The sequence below is a fragment of the Diabrotica virgifera genome, chromosome 9, assembly GCF_917563875.1.
Source record: "Diabrotica virgifera virgifera chromosome 9, PGI_DIABVI_V3a".
Taxonomy (NCBI): domain Eukaryota; kingdom Metazoa; phylum Arthropoda; class Insecta; order Coleoptera; family Chrysomelidae; genus Diabrotica; species Diabrotica virgifera.
Window position 1 is genome coordinate 148,840,169 of NC_065451.1, and position 15,901 is coordinate 148,856,069.

Sequence of the window (15,901 nt, forward strand, 5' to 3'; positions counted from 1 at the left end):
GACTTCTTAGCCTTCTGGACACCACCGTCCGGCATAACCCAGGATCCAAAAAACACCAGGACACGGCGCTTGCCCCAGTGTGTTTTTCGGACTGTTTGCTTTTGCTGCCAACATTATACATTCACTACAAACCCTGAAGAGGACAAAATCCTAAACGGGGACAATCATTGATCGCATTTCCACATAGCATTATATCTATACACGCAAATCAAACAATGATAGTAGTAGAGATAGTACTAGAGCAGGAAAAGTTCGACAACGGCCAAGACATAACAGAAGATGAGGTATTAGAGGCGATAAAGCGAACAAAGAACAACAATACAACAGGTCCTGACCAAATACCTGTAGACATAATACGGTTAATAGAAGAACAGCAAATTGGAATATTGGTCGACTTATTTAATACAATATACAGTACAGGAATCATTCCCAGAGATTGGCTGCTGTCAACGTTCAAAACACTGCCAAAAAAACCAAATGCAAAAGAATGCCAAGACCACCGGATAATAAGTTTAATGAGTCATACTCAAAATATTTTTAAAAATTATACACCGGAGAATACATAACAAACTTGAGCAGGACATAAGCGACACGCAATTTGGATTTAGAAATGCAATGGGAACGAGGGAAGTCCTGTTCGCTGTAAATGTACTTGTGCAAAGGTGCATGGATGTTAATCAGCCAGTATATATGTGTTTCTTGGATTACAACAAAGCCTTCGATAAGGTCAGACATAACCGCCTTATCGAATTACTTGAAAAGAAAAACTTAGATATGAGGGACATCAGGATCATTAGTGCTATCTATTATAATCAGATCGCTGTTGTATTCAGAGGAAATAATCCAGGAAGCACTAGAAGACCTAACCACGGGAATAAAAGTAAATGGCCGATCAATCAATAATATACGGTTTGCCGATGACACTATTTTATTAGCCGAATGTCTTAAGGATTTACAACAAATGGTTGACAGAGTGGTAGAAGTCAGCCAAGAAAACGGACTGTCCCTAAACACAAAAAAGATACAATTTATGGTAATCACAAAAGCTCAACAGCGCCAAGAAAGCATAACAATACATGGAGGACAAATTAAAAAGGTTGAAAAATATAAATATTTGCGTAAAATAATTAATGAAACTAATGAGTACACAGAAGAGATTACAGCAAGAATAGGACAGGCAAGAAATGCTTTCAACAAATTGAAAAAAGTACTCTGTAGCAGGGACATTACAATTTCCTTAAAGATAAGACTTCTGAGATGCTACGTGTTCTCCGTATTATTCTATGGGTTGGAGGCTTGGACATTAAAGAAGGATGTTTCGGACAGATTAGAAGCCTTCGAGTTATGGGCTTACAGAAGAATATTAAAAATAAGTTATGTGGATAGAGTCACGAATATCGAGGTGTTGAGAAGAATGGGAAAAGATAAAGAGGTTTTAAATACAATTAAAGTCAGAAAACTGCAATATCTGGGACATGTTATGAGGGGCGAGCGTTATAACTTGTTACAATTAATAATACAATGAAGAATACAGGGTAGGAGTCGCGGAAGAAGACGCATCTCCTGGTTAAACAATTTGAGAGCTTGGTTTACTGCACTTCTGCTGATCTCTTTAGAGTAGCGGTATCGAAAGTGCGAATTGCCGTGATGGTTGCCAACCTTCTTAGAGGAGATGGCACATGAAGAAGAAGACCGGCATGAAGACCTGCGTCATGGTGCATTAACACGAATTTGTTATCCAATAGGGCTGACAAATGGCATAACATGATCTTTTAAAATGTTCTAAATGTACATATCAGCTGTCATTCACCCAACCACCTCCACAAGTTCGGTATCTCCTTTCTAAGAAATGCCACTCCATAGCCCTATGCGGCAACCACCAAAATTAACACTATGCATGAGGTTACATCTGGCATACCGTTCACCTATGGAACCAAGATTTACAAAACTTCGTCTATAGAAGAGTTGGTGAACAGTATGTCAGTTGTAACCTCATACAAAGCGTTAGTTTTGGAGGTGATGGCATAGTGCTATAGAGTGGTATTGCTTTGAAAGGACATACCGAACACTTGAAGGTGATTAGGCAAATGCCAACTGATATGTACATTGAAAACATATTAGAAGATCATGTTTTGTCATTTGAAAGTCATATTGGGTATGATATATTGGTGCTAAAGCACATCTTCATGTCCCTAGCATAGTGATACTTACATTAAGGAAATTCAATTTAAAAATTATAGTGGCCACTGGCCAGTATACAGGGTGAGTCACCACTAACGCGACGGAAGATTACAGCGAAATGGTAAAAGATTTGAAAAAAATTTAAATTGAATAGTTTGTAAGTTGATAAAAGCTACATTTTAAAATTATTTTTAAATATACAGGGTGTCCCAATAAATGGCGGCGTATCAAAGTTATATTTTTTCTTATGGAAAACCCTGTATTTTATTGAATTTTTAATTGTCCGCAAAAAAATAAGGTATAGTTTCATAAGGCTTCCCTATACCTATGTACAGAGTGTTCTGTGTTATGTTGACTTTTCTTAAAATGTAAAGTTTTAAAAGAAGGCTTATTTTCAAGTTATTTACGAAATTATAAAAACATTACTTTTACTTCTAAATAGTTGGATATTGGTTGAATATTCCATAATTAATTATTACACATTTGTCTACAGGGTGTTCAAAATTTACAGTTTCATTAGTGGAGTATTCAATGTGTCATATGATGCTTATTTTAAATGGATCACCATGTATATTAATAAATAATTATACTAAACAAATTTACCTCTTTCGAATGGTATATGGATGTCCTATACCTAGGTGTCATAGTTTTTGCGTAATTTACAATTATTTAAATTCTTAATCTGTAAATCGATTTTAAAACAAAAGATGTAGTTAATTAATGTCATTGTATGACATTGTCTGTTTATGACAGTACGGTCTGGTAATTATCAAAACTATAAACATCGGTGTATGCTATTCAAATTTTTTTACTTAAAATTGGCTTTTACAGAGCCAATTACATTCAAATTTAATTGTTCCTAAAAATGAATAATCACGATATCTATGAAAGAGTAGACATGCTACGTTTCATTGGGGAATATTTTTAAAATTGTCTCTTAGCTTCTAAAGTTTACGCTTAAAGGTATTCTGATAGAAGACACCCAAAAAAGGACGTTTTTGAGAGATTTCTCGATAGATTCCGTGCTACTGGTAATGTTGCATAGGTACTGAACCCTCTATACTCTGGGTATAGAGATTTTTGAAGAGAAGAACTGAATAAAGATGGGTAAAATAAATGATAAGAGATTTAAGACAAAAGAAGAGGGGCTTAGCTCAGAAGGAAAAAAAATCAAAAGGGCAGAGAGACACTAAATCTCAAGTATGAGTATTCGGGCTAGCTTCCATACACCGAATATTGGCTTTAGAGATATGAGAAGAAAATTTGGTAATGAAATGATAGTAACTAGGAAGGAAATGAGACTGTTAATACAAAAATGGAAGGAAAATAGATAAGAATGCTAGAGATAAAATAATATCGAGTTACAACAAAGAAAGAAGAAGAAAAAAGGGCGCCAACTCGAACGAACAACTCGGCTCTCAGAACCAAGAAGTTGGACAGGTTCGAGATTTTGAAGTAACGAACAATGGGAACTCTATGACACTGGTTACAACCACCTGAAATACAAAATACTAAATACTGATCTTGTCTTGCTATGTTATATACTGGTAATACAGACTGAAATAAAACACCAACCTTAATACATACAAATATATTAATAATAAATATTAAATAATAACACTTTACATATAACGCAACGTAATAACAGTGATAGTGGATGGGGAAAAGATAAAATAGGACCGCAAAGGCCTCTCAACAAGCAATTATCCACTATCACTGGCCAAGCAAAAGTATTAAAATCAAAATCCAAATCAAAAGTCCGTTGGAATAGCAAAAAGGTCTATATAAATGAGTTGGTCAGTGACTCTTTATATATTTTACAAAAAAAACCTACGAGACGTATTCCCTATTTAAAATCCGCGACAAAATTTTACAACCCGATTCCCTATTAAATTTTAAGATACAATTATTTATGATTATTAAACAAGACCTGATTTTATTTATTTTAACTAACTCCTACTTATACTGAATCAAAAAGAAAAAAAAACAACAACCTAAAACCCTATCTATCACGAAAATATATGTACTCTTCCTAATCGTATGCATACGAAAAGTTTACAATGTAGCAAATATATCTTACCCAAAAGTAAATAATGAAAAAGTAAATAAACTTAGCTTTTACACAACAGTCGGTTAAAAGTAGGGTTGCAAGTCCATAGAGATGAATTCCGTAGGAAATTCCCTTTTGGCACGATAAAACGGTTGGCTGCTGTGGTGAGTAAGTCCTACTGCAAGGTCCTGGGTGAAGATGCTGGTTGTAATAAAATCCGGTATGGTGTATTATCCAACAAAAACAGCCCACTCTAGGGATAAACCATCACAGAGTGGCTAGCAATCTAACTAGGTAGTACATAATCAACGTGATAGAGTCACGTTGTGTGACTAAATAACTAAGTTACGGGATCTAAAATAAAGTTTATTTAATTAGTTATGATGTATTTCAAGAACAGTAGCAGTACATATTGAACAGGCCCAAACAAAAACATCAAATATTAGGTAGGTTAGGTATTCATATGTCATGTCAAAATTTCTGAAGTTTACTTCAATTCAGACATGACAGGGACGTGCGCATTAGATGGGCGTGACAGAAGGCTGTATAGATACTCGTTAAAACTTTTTATAAATCACAGAAAAAAAAAACCTTAAGTAAAAAGCCTAACGATCAGGTATAAAAGATATTAAAATTTAGGTTTGGACTAAAAAAAACTATGGCCTTGATTGAATGTTCCTTTGCAAATGAGAATGAATATCATTATTATACTATGAATTATATATAAACTTATGTGGTAAATTAATCTACCGAAAGATCTAACTACAATGATGCATTGGATTTCACAAGGAAGGAATGAGAGATAAATGTATTATGTACTTACTGAAACAAGGCAGGCACGCCGGAATATCCACTTCTGTTATGTGAAGAAGTCCAAAGAGATGTTTAACTTTGGTTATCTAGTTTTGTAGATGGGATTAGCTGACGCTTGATTTCCTTCTAATTATTTGATTTCCATCGAAAATTTGTTTCAATCCCGTCACTTAAAAGTGGGAATAACCTTACTAGCGGCGCGCCATCCGCCCTTCGAGCCGTTTCCTGACCAACTGCTGTTCAATGTTATCGGAAATCGATTCGTATCGATCCGATAGAAACATGCGCGGTGCTTTCCTCTTGCTTCGCTGCGAAAATAGGCACCTAGGCGATTAAATAGGCGTCTCCAAAGAATTTTCTAGAGGGGTATTTTTAATGAAATATAATTGAATGAATCGAAAATCGTAATTAATTTTAAATGGTCCGTAGCATAACTGCTACATTCTCCCTTATCTCCAGCAAAAAAAAAGGAAAACTCCACAAGTTTCCTCTTTTTTTTTTATTTTCCAGAACTAACTGACGCTAGGGCGAACCTGAGGGTGGACACGGTAAAGGAGTAACGTTGTGGGATAAAAACATAATGATGGTAGGCTCAACAGTCATACTATTTGCTGAGAGGACGGAACAAAAATCAGGAACGAAGTCATACATAGTATAGAGGCCACGCGAGATATATTTAATCATATTTGCAGAAAGTATAGAACATAGAAGGGATGTGTAACTGACCGACATAGATAATTCAACAAGATAATTTACTTTAATTTAGTAAAAATAAAGATAGAGAAAAACAAATAATTACACGTTAATCACTTACATTCTAAATATAATTATACAACCTTATAGAGTAAGTCAACTCCTAACACTACCTACCATCTGCATTCTCGAGTGTTAGTAACCCATCATTAAATCTAAATTACAGGTGTGTATTAACAACACCTAACACAGTATAACCAAGAACCATACACAACAATCAACCTATCAAATTTACCCAACATTGATACTAGAGCGAACAAATTCTACTAATCACCCGAGAATTCAATGAGGGACTAATTCATCAAGACTAGTTGAAACTACATTACTACAAAGCTAAACATAAATAATGATATGGTTCTGGATATCAGCAACAACTAAAAATCAATTGAACCCTCTATACTCTGGGTATAGAGATTTTTGAAGAGAAGAACTGAATAAAGATGGGTAAAATAAATGATAAGAGATTTAAGACAAAAGAAGAGGGGCTTAGCTCAGAAGGAAAAAAAAATCAAAAGGGCAGAGAGACACTAAATCTCAAGTATGAGTATTCGGGCTAGCTTCCATACACCGAATATTGGCTTTAGAGATATGAGAAGAAAATTTGGTAATGAAATGATAGTAACTAGGAAGGAAATGAGACTGTTAATACAAAAATGGAAGGAAAATAGATAAGAATGCTAGAGATAAAATAATATCGAGTTACAACAAAGAAAGAAGAAGAAAAAAGGGCGCCAACTCGAACGAACAACTCGGCTCTCAGAACCAAGAAGTTGGACAGGTTCGAGATTTTGAAGTAACGAACAATGGGAACTCTATGACACTGGTTACAACCACCTGAAATACAAAATACTAAATACTGATCTTGTCTTGCTATGTTATATACTGGTAATACAGACTGAAATAAAACACCAACCTTAATACATACAAATATATTAATAATAAATATTAAATAATAACACTTTACATATAACGCAACGTAATAACAGTGATAGTGGATGGGGAAAAGATAAAATAGGACCGCAAAGGCCACTCAACAAGCAATTATCCACTATCACTGGCCAAGCAAAAGTATTAAAATCAAAATCCAAATCAAAAGTCCGTTGGAATAGCAAAAAGGTCTATATAAATGAGTTGGTCAGTGACTCTTTATATATTTTACAAAAAAAACCTACGAGACGTATTCCCTATTTAAAATCCGCGACAAAATTTTACAACCCGATTCCCTATTAAATTTTAAGATACAATTATTTATGATTATTAAACAAGACCTGATTTTATTTATTTTAACTAACTCCTACTTATACTGAATCAAAAAGAAAAAAAAAACAACAACCTAAAACCCTATCTATCACGAAAATATATGTACTCTTCCTAATCGTATGCATACGAAAAGTTTACAATGTAGCAAATATATCTTACCCAAAAGTAAATAATGAAAAAGTAAATAAACTTAGCTTTTACACAACAGTCGGTTAAAAGTAGGGTTGCAAGTCCATAGAGATGAATTCCGTAGGAAATTCCCTTTTGGCACGATAAAACGGTTGGCTGCTGTGGTGAGTAAGTCCTACTGCAAGGTCCTGGGTGAAGATGCTGGTTGTAATAAAATCCGGTATGGTGTATTATCCAACAAAAACAGCCCACTCTAGGGATAAACCATCACAGAGTGGCTAGCAATCTAACTAGGTAGTACATAATCAACGTGATAGAGTCACGTTGTGTGACTAAATAACTAAGTTACGGGATCTAAAATAAAGTTTATTTAATTAGTTATGATGTATTTCAAGAACAGTAGCAGTACATATTGAACAGGCCCAAACAAAAACATCAAATATTAGGTAGGTTAGGTATTCATATGTCATGTCAAAATTTCTGAAGTTTACTTCAATTCAGACATGACAGGGACGTGCGCATTAGATGGGCGTGACAGAAGGCTGTATAGATACTCGTTAAAACTTTTTATAAATCACAGAAAAAAAAAACCTTGAGTAAAAAGCCTAACGATCAGGTATAAAAGATATTAAAATTTAGGTTTGGACTAAAAAAAACTATGGCCTTGATTGAATGTTCCTTTGCAAATGAGAATGAATATCATTATTATACTGTAACAAGAATTATACTTGGCAACCCTGCCGACCGTGTGACGTAGGTTCTCCCGACGGCTGACAGCTGACATGGCGGAGACTGCTTCAAGAGTGCATGATTGTACTCCAAGCCATTGAACTATTAGTTTTAATAATGTAGTTTGTTTCTATTTCTTTCGGTGATTATACCGCTCACAGTAAAGTTTGTGCTTATTATTATTCAACCCCGATGTGTAGGTGCTTCCCATTATTTACAGCTGAAGTTCGAGTACGAGCAAAACCCCTATAATATATCCTAACTCTCACACCCTAAACCCTCATCCCCTTATATTGGCGTCCCAACTTTGTGGCTAGGAATTATAGACATTGTTTCGTAAGTGTTGAAAGTGTTTTTAATACCAGAATTTCGCTGTAAGTAGTATTTTAAAATCAATAACCCTACTTTTTCATATCGTGGCGTGGCATCTATTTTGCGCCGATTTTCATGTTTCACCGGTACATATCGATTTTGCATGCACGATCTGAGTACGGGGAATCGATTTCGTATTTCGATTATTCGAATTGATGTTCGCTTACTTGTCGTTCTGCGCGGTGTTGCCTATGTCTAACACTGTTTCGTAGCTCTTCAAACTTTTTCAACATTTTGTTGCCAAATTTAAAATTTTACCGAATTTGCTCGGATTTTAAATTAAAATATAATTGTATAACTTTTTTCAATAAAATAACTTTATTGCATATAATTATAAAACCTTTTCAATAAAATAACTTTATTGCATATAATTATAAAACCTTTTCAATAAAATAACTTTATTGCATATAATTATATAACTTTTCAATAAAATAACTTTATTGCATATAATTATATAACTTTTCAATAAAATAACTTTATTGCATATAATTATATACCTTTTTCAATAAAATAACTTTATTGCATGTAATTATATTATGATTTCTCAATAAAATAACTTTTATTGCCTATACATATAACTATTTAATTTTTACAATAAAATCACTTTTATTGCCTGTGTCTGTTGCATATTTAGTAATATTTGGTTATCTGCTATACTTTGTAAAATGTCAAAAGGTAATTCAAAAAATCCTACAGCAGGGGAATGTTCTGCTCCCGCTATGGTAACAATGTCACAAGATCAATTTGATTCATTACTTTCGGTACTTGCTAATTCTAACAAACAAGTATCTGAAGATATTCTGGTACAAATCAGAGACCTTAATAGAACTCCTACACATACGTTAGGAGGAAACTTCGTTAAATGTACTGCTCGCTTTGATGGTACTGTTAACGCTGATGTTGAAGCTTTTCTCGACAATGTGATCACTTTTAAGGACTGTTCCCAAATAAGTGATGAAAATGCTCTTCGTGGTTTATCCATGCTTCTTAATGGTAGTGCTGCTACATGGTGGCAAGGTGTCAAAAATACCATTCTCACATGGGAAGACGCTGTACAAGCCTTGAGAGATGCCTATTCGAGAAAACTTCCTCCTCATTTAATATTTCGAGAATTATTCTCGCGTGAACAAAATTCTAAGGAACCTACCGAACTGTTTGTTTCTCGTATTCGAGCTTTGCTCGCACAATTACCTTATACCCTAACCGAAGAGGTTCAGTTGGATATGGTTTACGGCTTAATGGCGCGTAAAATACGAAAAAGGTTACCAAGGAATAAATTTCGAGACTTTAAGGAACTTTTAAGGGAATCTCGAGAAATCGAAGCATCCTTAAAGGAAGGTTTAGTTGCTACCGACTCTGATCGTCGACAAAAACCTCAATCGAATGAAGAAAAGGATTCTGTCAAACCAAAATCCAGACCGAAATGTACATTTTGTAAAATGTTTGGCCATACTCAGCTGGAATGCAGAAAATTTAAGCAATCTAATTCTAATGATTCAGTTAGCACCTCTGTACCTCCTAGTCGTCCAAATACAAATCCTAGCACTTCAAATGTACCTTCTCAACGTTCTTCCAGTGTAGTTTGTTACGGTTGTAATACTCCTGGTTATGTTCGCACAAATTGTCCTAACTGTAAAATTTCTGTAAATCCTATTACCACAGAAGCAGCTTCTTCTGTAGAGCTTCTTTTAGCAGAAACTAACAATTTGAATAATCGTCCCCTCTTACCAATAAGTGTCTTAGGTTTGAGTGGTTGCGCATATGTTGATACTGGAGCTAAATGTACTATAGCTGGAATTAGACTTTACAATCATTTTTTAAACAAAGGTCTACACTATATTTCCAAGGAAATGAGTTTAGTGCTTGCTGACGGTATAAGCCGCATGGTAACAGCTCATATTTTTGAGTGTTTGGTTCTCCTATTAAATAGATCTATACCTACAACTTTTGTGGCATTTCCTGAACACACATCAGCTAAAACTCTTCTTGGCATAGACTTCTTAAAAAATGCTGATATTATTATTAATATCTCTCAAATGAAATTCTCATTTGCTGATTCTCCTGATATTCAACATAAACTATTACGGGAACCTAACTCCTGCAATGCTTCAATTAATCTTCTTGAACTTACTCTACGACAGGACGAAGCTTCACAGTTAAATACTTCTGAGCGTAGTACTTTACAGTGCTTGATAAATCAGTACGGTGACGTTTTTATGGAACATAATGAACCTACACCATTTGCTGAGCATTGTATTAATTTAACCAGTGATATTCCAATCGCTGTGCCCCCTTATAGGACAACACCTCAGAAAGCAGAGATACTCAAAAATGAAATCCATCATTTATTGGAAATGGAAATCATTGATGAAAGCGACTCAGCTTATGCTGCACCAACTGTACTCGTTCCTAAAAAAGACGGTACCTTTCGCATGTGCGTTGATTACAGACGCCTCAACGAAATAACTGTATCAGATAGATATCCTCTACCGAGGATGGACGATCTGTTGCATGCCACCACACAGACACTATTTATGACAACACTAGATCTGAAAAGTGGCTACCATCAAATAAGTGTTCGTCCATCAGATCGAGATAAAACTTCTTTTATTACCCCTTTTGGTATTTTTAGATTTAATCGTATGCCTTTTGGTCTACGAAACGCGCCTGCTACTTTTCAAAGGCTTATTGACCGTTTTCGTAGCGGATTACCAGGTATTACTATTTTGGCATATTTAGATGATATTATTATTTTATCTAGCTCATTTGAAAATCATATCAATGATCTAGCTAGTGTGTTTCAAAGATTACAAGTATTCAAACTGTGTGTAAATAGAGCAAAATGTACTTTTGTGCGCTCTTCAGTAAAGTATTTAGGACACCTTCTTACGCCCAATGGGATCGCTCCTGATCCAGGGAAGATATCAGCAATTGCTGAAATGCCTATTCCACGCAATTCTAAATATGCTTTGTCATTTTTGAAAACTTGTAATGCACTTGGCGCATGTCTCCTCCAGGGGGAGGAAGAAAATGAAAAGACAATCCAAAGAATTGCTCTTCGTTATTACTGGCCTACCATTAGGCGAGATGTTGTAAAGCATATAAAGAAATGCCAAAGGTATAAACCTTTGAATCTAAAACCAGCAGGTCTATTTCAAACTCCTGTGTTGGCACAACGCTTTGAATGCGTTGCAATTGATTTAGTGGGTCCACTACCTGTGACTGAAAAGGGAAACAGATGGATTTTTGCAGTGGAAGATACTTCCACGAAATGGATAGAAATATTCCCGTTAAAACAAGCTACTGCGGAGGAGTGCACAAAGGTACTAATAAGTGAAATATGTTTACGATACGGCACCCCTCGTAGAATAATAAGTGACAACGGACCCCAATTCGTTAGTAAAATAATGCAGCAGTTTACATACTGCCTAGGTATTCAGCAATCACTCATTCCTGTTTATCACCCTGCCTCAAATCCGGAGGAACGTAAAAATCGAGATCTTAAAATTCAGATTTCCATTTTAGTTCAAAGAGACCATACTAAATGGGATGAAGTGCTACCCAGTATACGTTTTCTATGAATACCGTACCAAATTTAGCTACCGGTTATTCCTCGGCCTATTTGAACTTTGCGCGTGAGCTACGTACGCCCACAGATGTGCATAAAGACTTACGAGCTATTATCGCGAGTGAAACGGTTATTCCCGAGATAACACCTTACTTGCGCAGGCATACTGACATTTTATTAAGTGCGCGAGAAAATAATGAGTTACGCCAAGACTCTTCGAAATTGTATGCAGATAAACATTTTCGCGAAACCGTTGTGTTTAACAAGGGACAGAAAGTTCTAGTAAAGACTCACATCCTTAGTAAAAGTGATGCAGGACTGTCTTCTAAATTTGCGCCTCGTCGCGATGGCCCATACCTTATCCTTAACCAACTTTCTCCCACCTCGTACGAGTTAGCAACTCTAACGCACCCAGATGTATCGATCGGAAAATACCACGTGTCTGCTCTCCATCCTTTTGTGGAAGATGATTCCGATTCGCCTGTAACTCCTCTACATGAGTTGCCTAGTAGAGGCCGACCTTCAACCACGTTGCAGAAAGATGTCGCAGCCAAAAGCAGAGGGGCTATCCCTAAACGACATCCTAAGACAACGCAGCAATCTACAGGTTCTGGTGTACCTGTAACCACAACCAGCGACTCCAGTAGTACCTCGTTGCCTACGCAGATTGATTGTTCCATACAGAGACCCAGACGTTCCAAGCGCCCTCCTAAGCGCTATCAAGATGCTCATGTATGATACCCGAGGTCTGTTCCAAGCCCTCGCTAATAACCAGTTATTCCGTTTTGTATCAGCCATACTCTACGTCTGATCCAAAGGGGGAGGATGTAACAAGAATTATACTTGGCAACCCTGCCGACCGTGTGACGTAGGTTCTCCCGACGGCTGACAGCTGACATGGCGGAGACTGCTTCAAGAGTGCATGATTGTACTCCAAGCCATTGAACTATTAGTTTTAATAATGTAGTTTGTTTCTATTTCTTTCGGTGATTATACCGCTCACAGTAAAGTTTGTGCTTATTATTATTCAACCCCGATGTGTAGGTGCTTCCCATTATTTACAGCTGAAGTTCGAGTACGAGCAAAACCCCTATAATATATCCTAACTCTCACACCCTAAACCCTCATCCCCTTATAATACTATGAATTATATATAAACTTATGTGGTAAATTAATCTACCGAAAGATCTAACTACAATGATGCATTGGATTTCACAAGGAAGGAATGAGAGATAAATGTATTATGTACTTACTGAAACAAGGCAGGCACGCCGGAATATCCACTTCTGTTATGTGAAGAAGTCCAAAGAGATGTTTAACTTTGGTTATCTAGTTTTGTAGATGGGATTAGCTGACGCTTGATTTCCTTCTAATTATTTGATTTCCATCGAAAATTTGTTTCAATCCCGTCACTTAAAAGTGGGAATAACCTTACTAGCGGCGCGCCATCCGCCCTTCGAGCCGTTTCCTGACCAACTGCTGTTCAATGTTATCGGAAATCGATTCGTATCGATCCGATAGAAACATGCGCGGTGCTTTCCTCTTGCTTCGCTGCGAAAATAGGCACCTAGGCGATTAAATAGGCGTCTCCAAAGAATTTTCTAGAGGGGTATTTTTAATGAAATATAATTGAATGAATCGAAAATCGTAATTAATTTTAAATGGTCCGTAGCATAACTGCTACAGTACGAAAAGTTAAATAAAAATAAACCATTTATTTTTAATGACGTCGACGAACTTGATGTCCTGCTTTCTGTTACGGAAAACCCAAATATTAGTACGTGAAAAATTTCGAGTCAATTGGAAATCAATCTAACAAGTTTATGAAGAATACATAAGAAAAACCACTATCATCCGTATAAAACTCAACTCAAAAGCATTAGACAGAACAGAAAAGTTTAATCCTGATTTTTTTTAAGAATGTATTGTGTACAGACGAATCTACCTTCTTTTCATAATAATCGTCTAGTTAATAGACATAGCTTTCATTTTATTATGATACAGTAAACAAACATTTTACTGTTGATCACCAACATCGATGCAGTGTTAATGTTTGGGGCAGTATTCTGAGCGAGTACGTTATCGATCCATATTTTTTTGACGAAAATCTGAATAGAGCAGCTTTTTTAATTTCTTAAAACAAGTTTTTTGATCCTTACTTAAAACCTTCCACTTAGCGTGCGAACAAACATGTGGCTCCAATTGGACGGAGCTCCTGCTTAGTTTTGACGTGATGTTAAGAGCAATCTCAACATAAAATTTAGAAATAAATGGATAGATAGATTCGGTCCATACATTTGGCCACCGAGGTCACCAGGGTTGACCAAGATGAATTTTTTTAAATAGGGTTATATTAAAAATCTTGTAAATGTTAAACTTCCTACCCTACTACTTCAGATGATATTTTTATGAAATTAAGAATTTCGAAAGCTTTTGCGTCTATAACACCAGGTATGTTAAATACTGTAAACAAATCATTTAAAATCGCTTGTTGTATAAACATTTTGAACATGTATTACGTAACTGATAATTTTTTACTTATAGAAAGTTGTGGTTCATTTTGTATTTAGTTATTTTCTTAATATTATTACTTAATAACGAAAAAACTTATTTTACACATCAGCAAATAAAAATATATCTACATATTTATTTACAACTACACTCTATAACAACTATGCCAAGATGATGGGTTTAAAAATCGAGAGTGACTATATATTTTTAATATCGATGCACCGTTTAAGAAAATTATAATTTACGCAAAAACTATAATAATAATTTATTTTATTTAACTTATAATTTTCTTAAACGGTACATCGATATTAAAAATATTTATAGTCACTCTCGAATGGTATATTATACCATTCGAAAGAGGAACAACCTGTGTTTAGTACAATCCTTGATTAATATACAGTGTGTTCTAATAAAATAACCATCATATTATGCTACATTGAGTAATCCAATAATGAAACTGTAAATTTTGAACACCCTGTAAATAGATGTGTAATAATCAAGCATTAAATGCATTAATTATAAGATATTAATATTATAACCAGACCGTACTGTCATAAAATGACAATGTCATACAATGACACTAATTAACTTCATCTTGTGTTTTAAAATCGATTTACAGATTAAGAATTTAAATAATTGTAAATTACGCAAAAACTATGACACCTAGGTATAGGACATCTATATACCATTCGAAAGAGGTTTTGTTTAGTATAATTATTTTTTAATATACATGGTGTTCCATTTAAAATAAGCATCATATGACACATTGAATACTCCACTAATGAAACTGTAAATTTTGAACATCCTGTAGACAAATGTGTAATAAATAATCATGGAATACATTCAACCAATATCCAATTATTTAGATGTAAAAGTAATGTTTTTATAATTTCGTAAATAACTTAAGAATAAGCCTTCTTTTAAAACTATACATTTTAAGAAAAGTCAACATAACTCAGAACACTCTGTACATAGGTATAGAGAAGCCTAATGAAACTATACCTATTTTTTGCGGACAATTAAAAAATGTAATAAAATACAGGGTGTTGCATAAGAAAAAATATAACTTTGATACACCGCCATTTTTGGGACACCCTGTATATTTCAAAATAATTTTAAAATGTAGCTTTTATCAACTTACAAACTATTCAATTTAAATTTTTTTCAAATCTTTTACAATTTCGCTGTAATCTTCCGTCGCGTTAGTGGTGACACACCCTGTATAGCCCAGATCAGATTTAAATCCGATTATAGCATTTATGTAATACTTTAAAACATCGCATTCGCAAAAGAAATCCTATTCCTATAATACGGGGGGGGGGCTAAGGAGAGCAGCAAAAAAATTTCATTCCACATGCATATATATATATATATATATATATATATATATATATATATATATATATATATATATACAAACGGAATGGCTTCGGATGTTGACTCTTTGCATAGCGACTTGACGGAGATTGTAAGTACATACTTGTAAAGTAAAGACTTGGAATTCAATAAAGTAAAATAATTCAACTGGAACTTTA

At 34.9% G+C, this 15,901-nt stretch overlaps 1 long non-coding RNA gene across 1 annotated transcript; it reads right to left on the reverse strand.

The window, feature by feature from the left end:
• Nucleotides 1–3,757: 3,757 nt before the first annotated feature.
• Nucleotides 3,758–7,784, reverse strand: LOC126892303 (uncharacterized). The gene is made up of 2 exons (XR_007700769.1): nt 5,055–7,784; nt 3,758–4,585 (listed from the first exon to the last, which is right to left on the reverse strand). It is a non-coding gene; the product is annotated as an uncharacterized LOC126892303 (long non-coding RNA).
• Between the last annotated feature and the right edge of the window lie 8,117 nt (nt 7,785–15,901).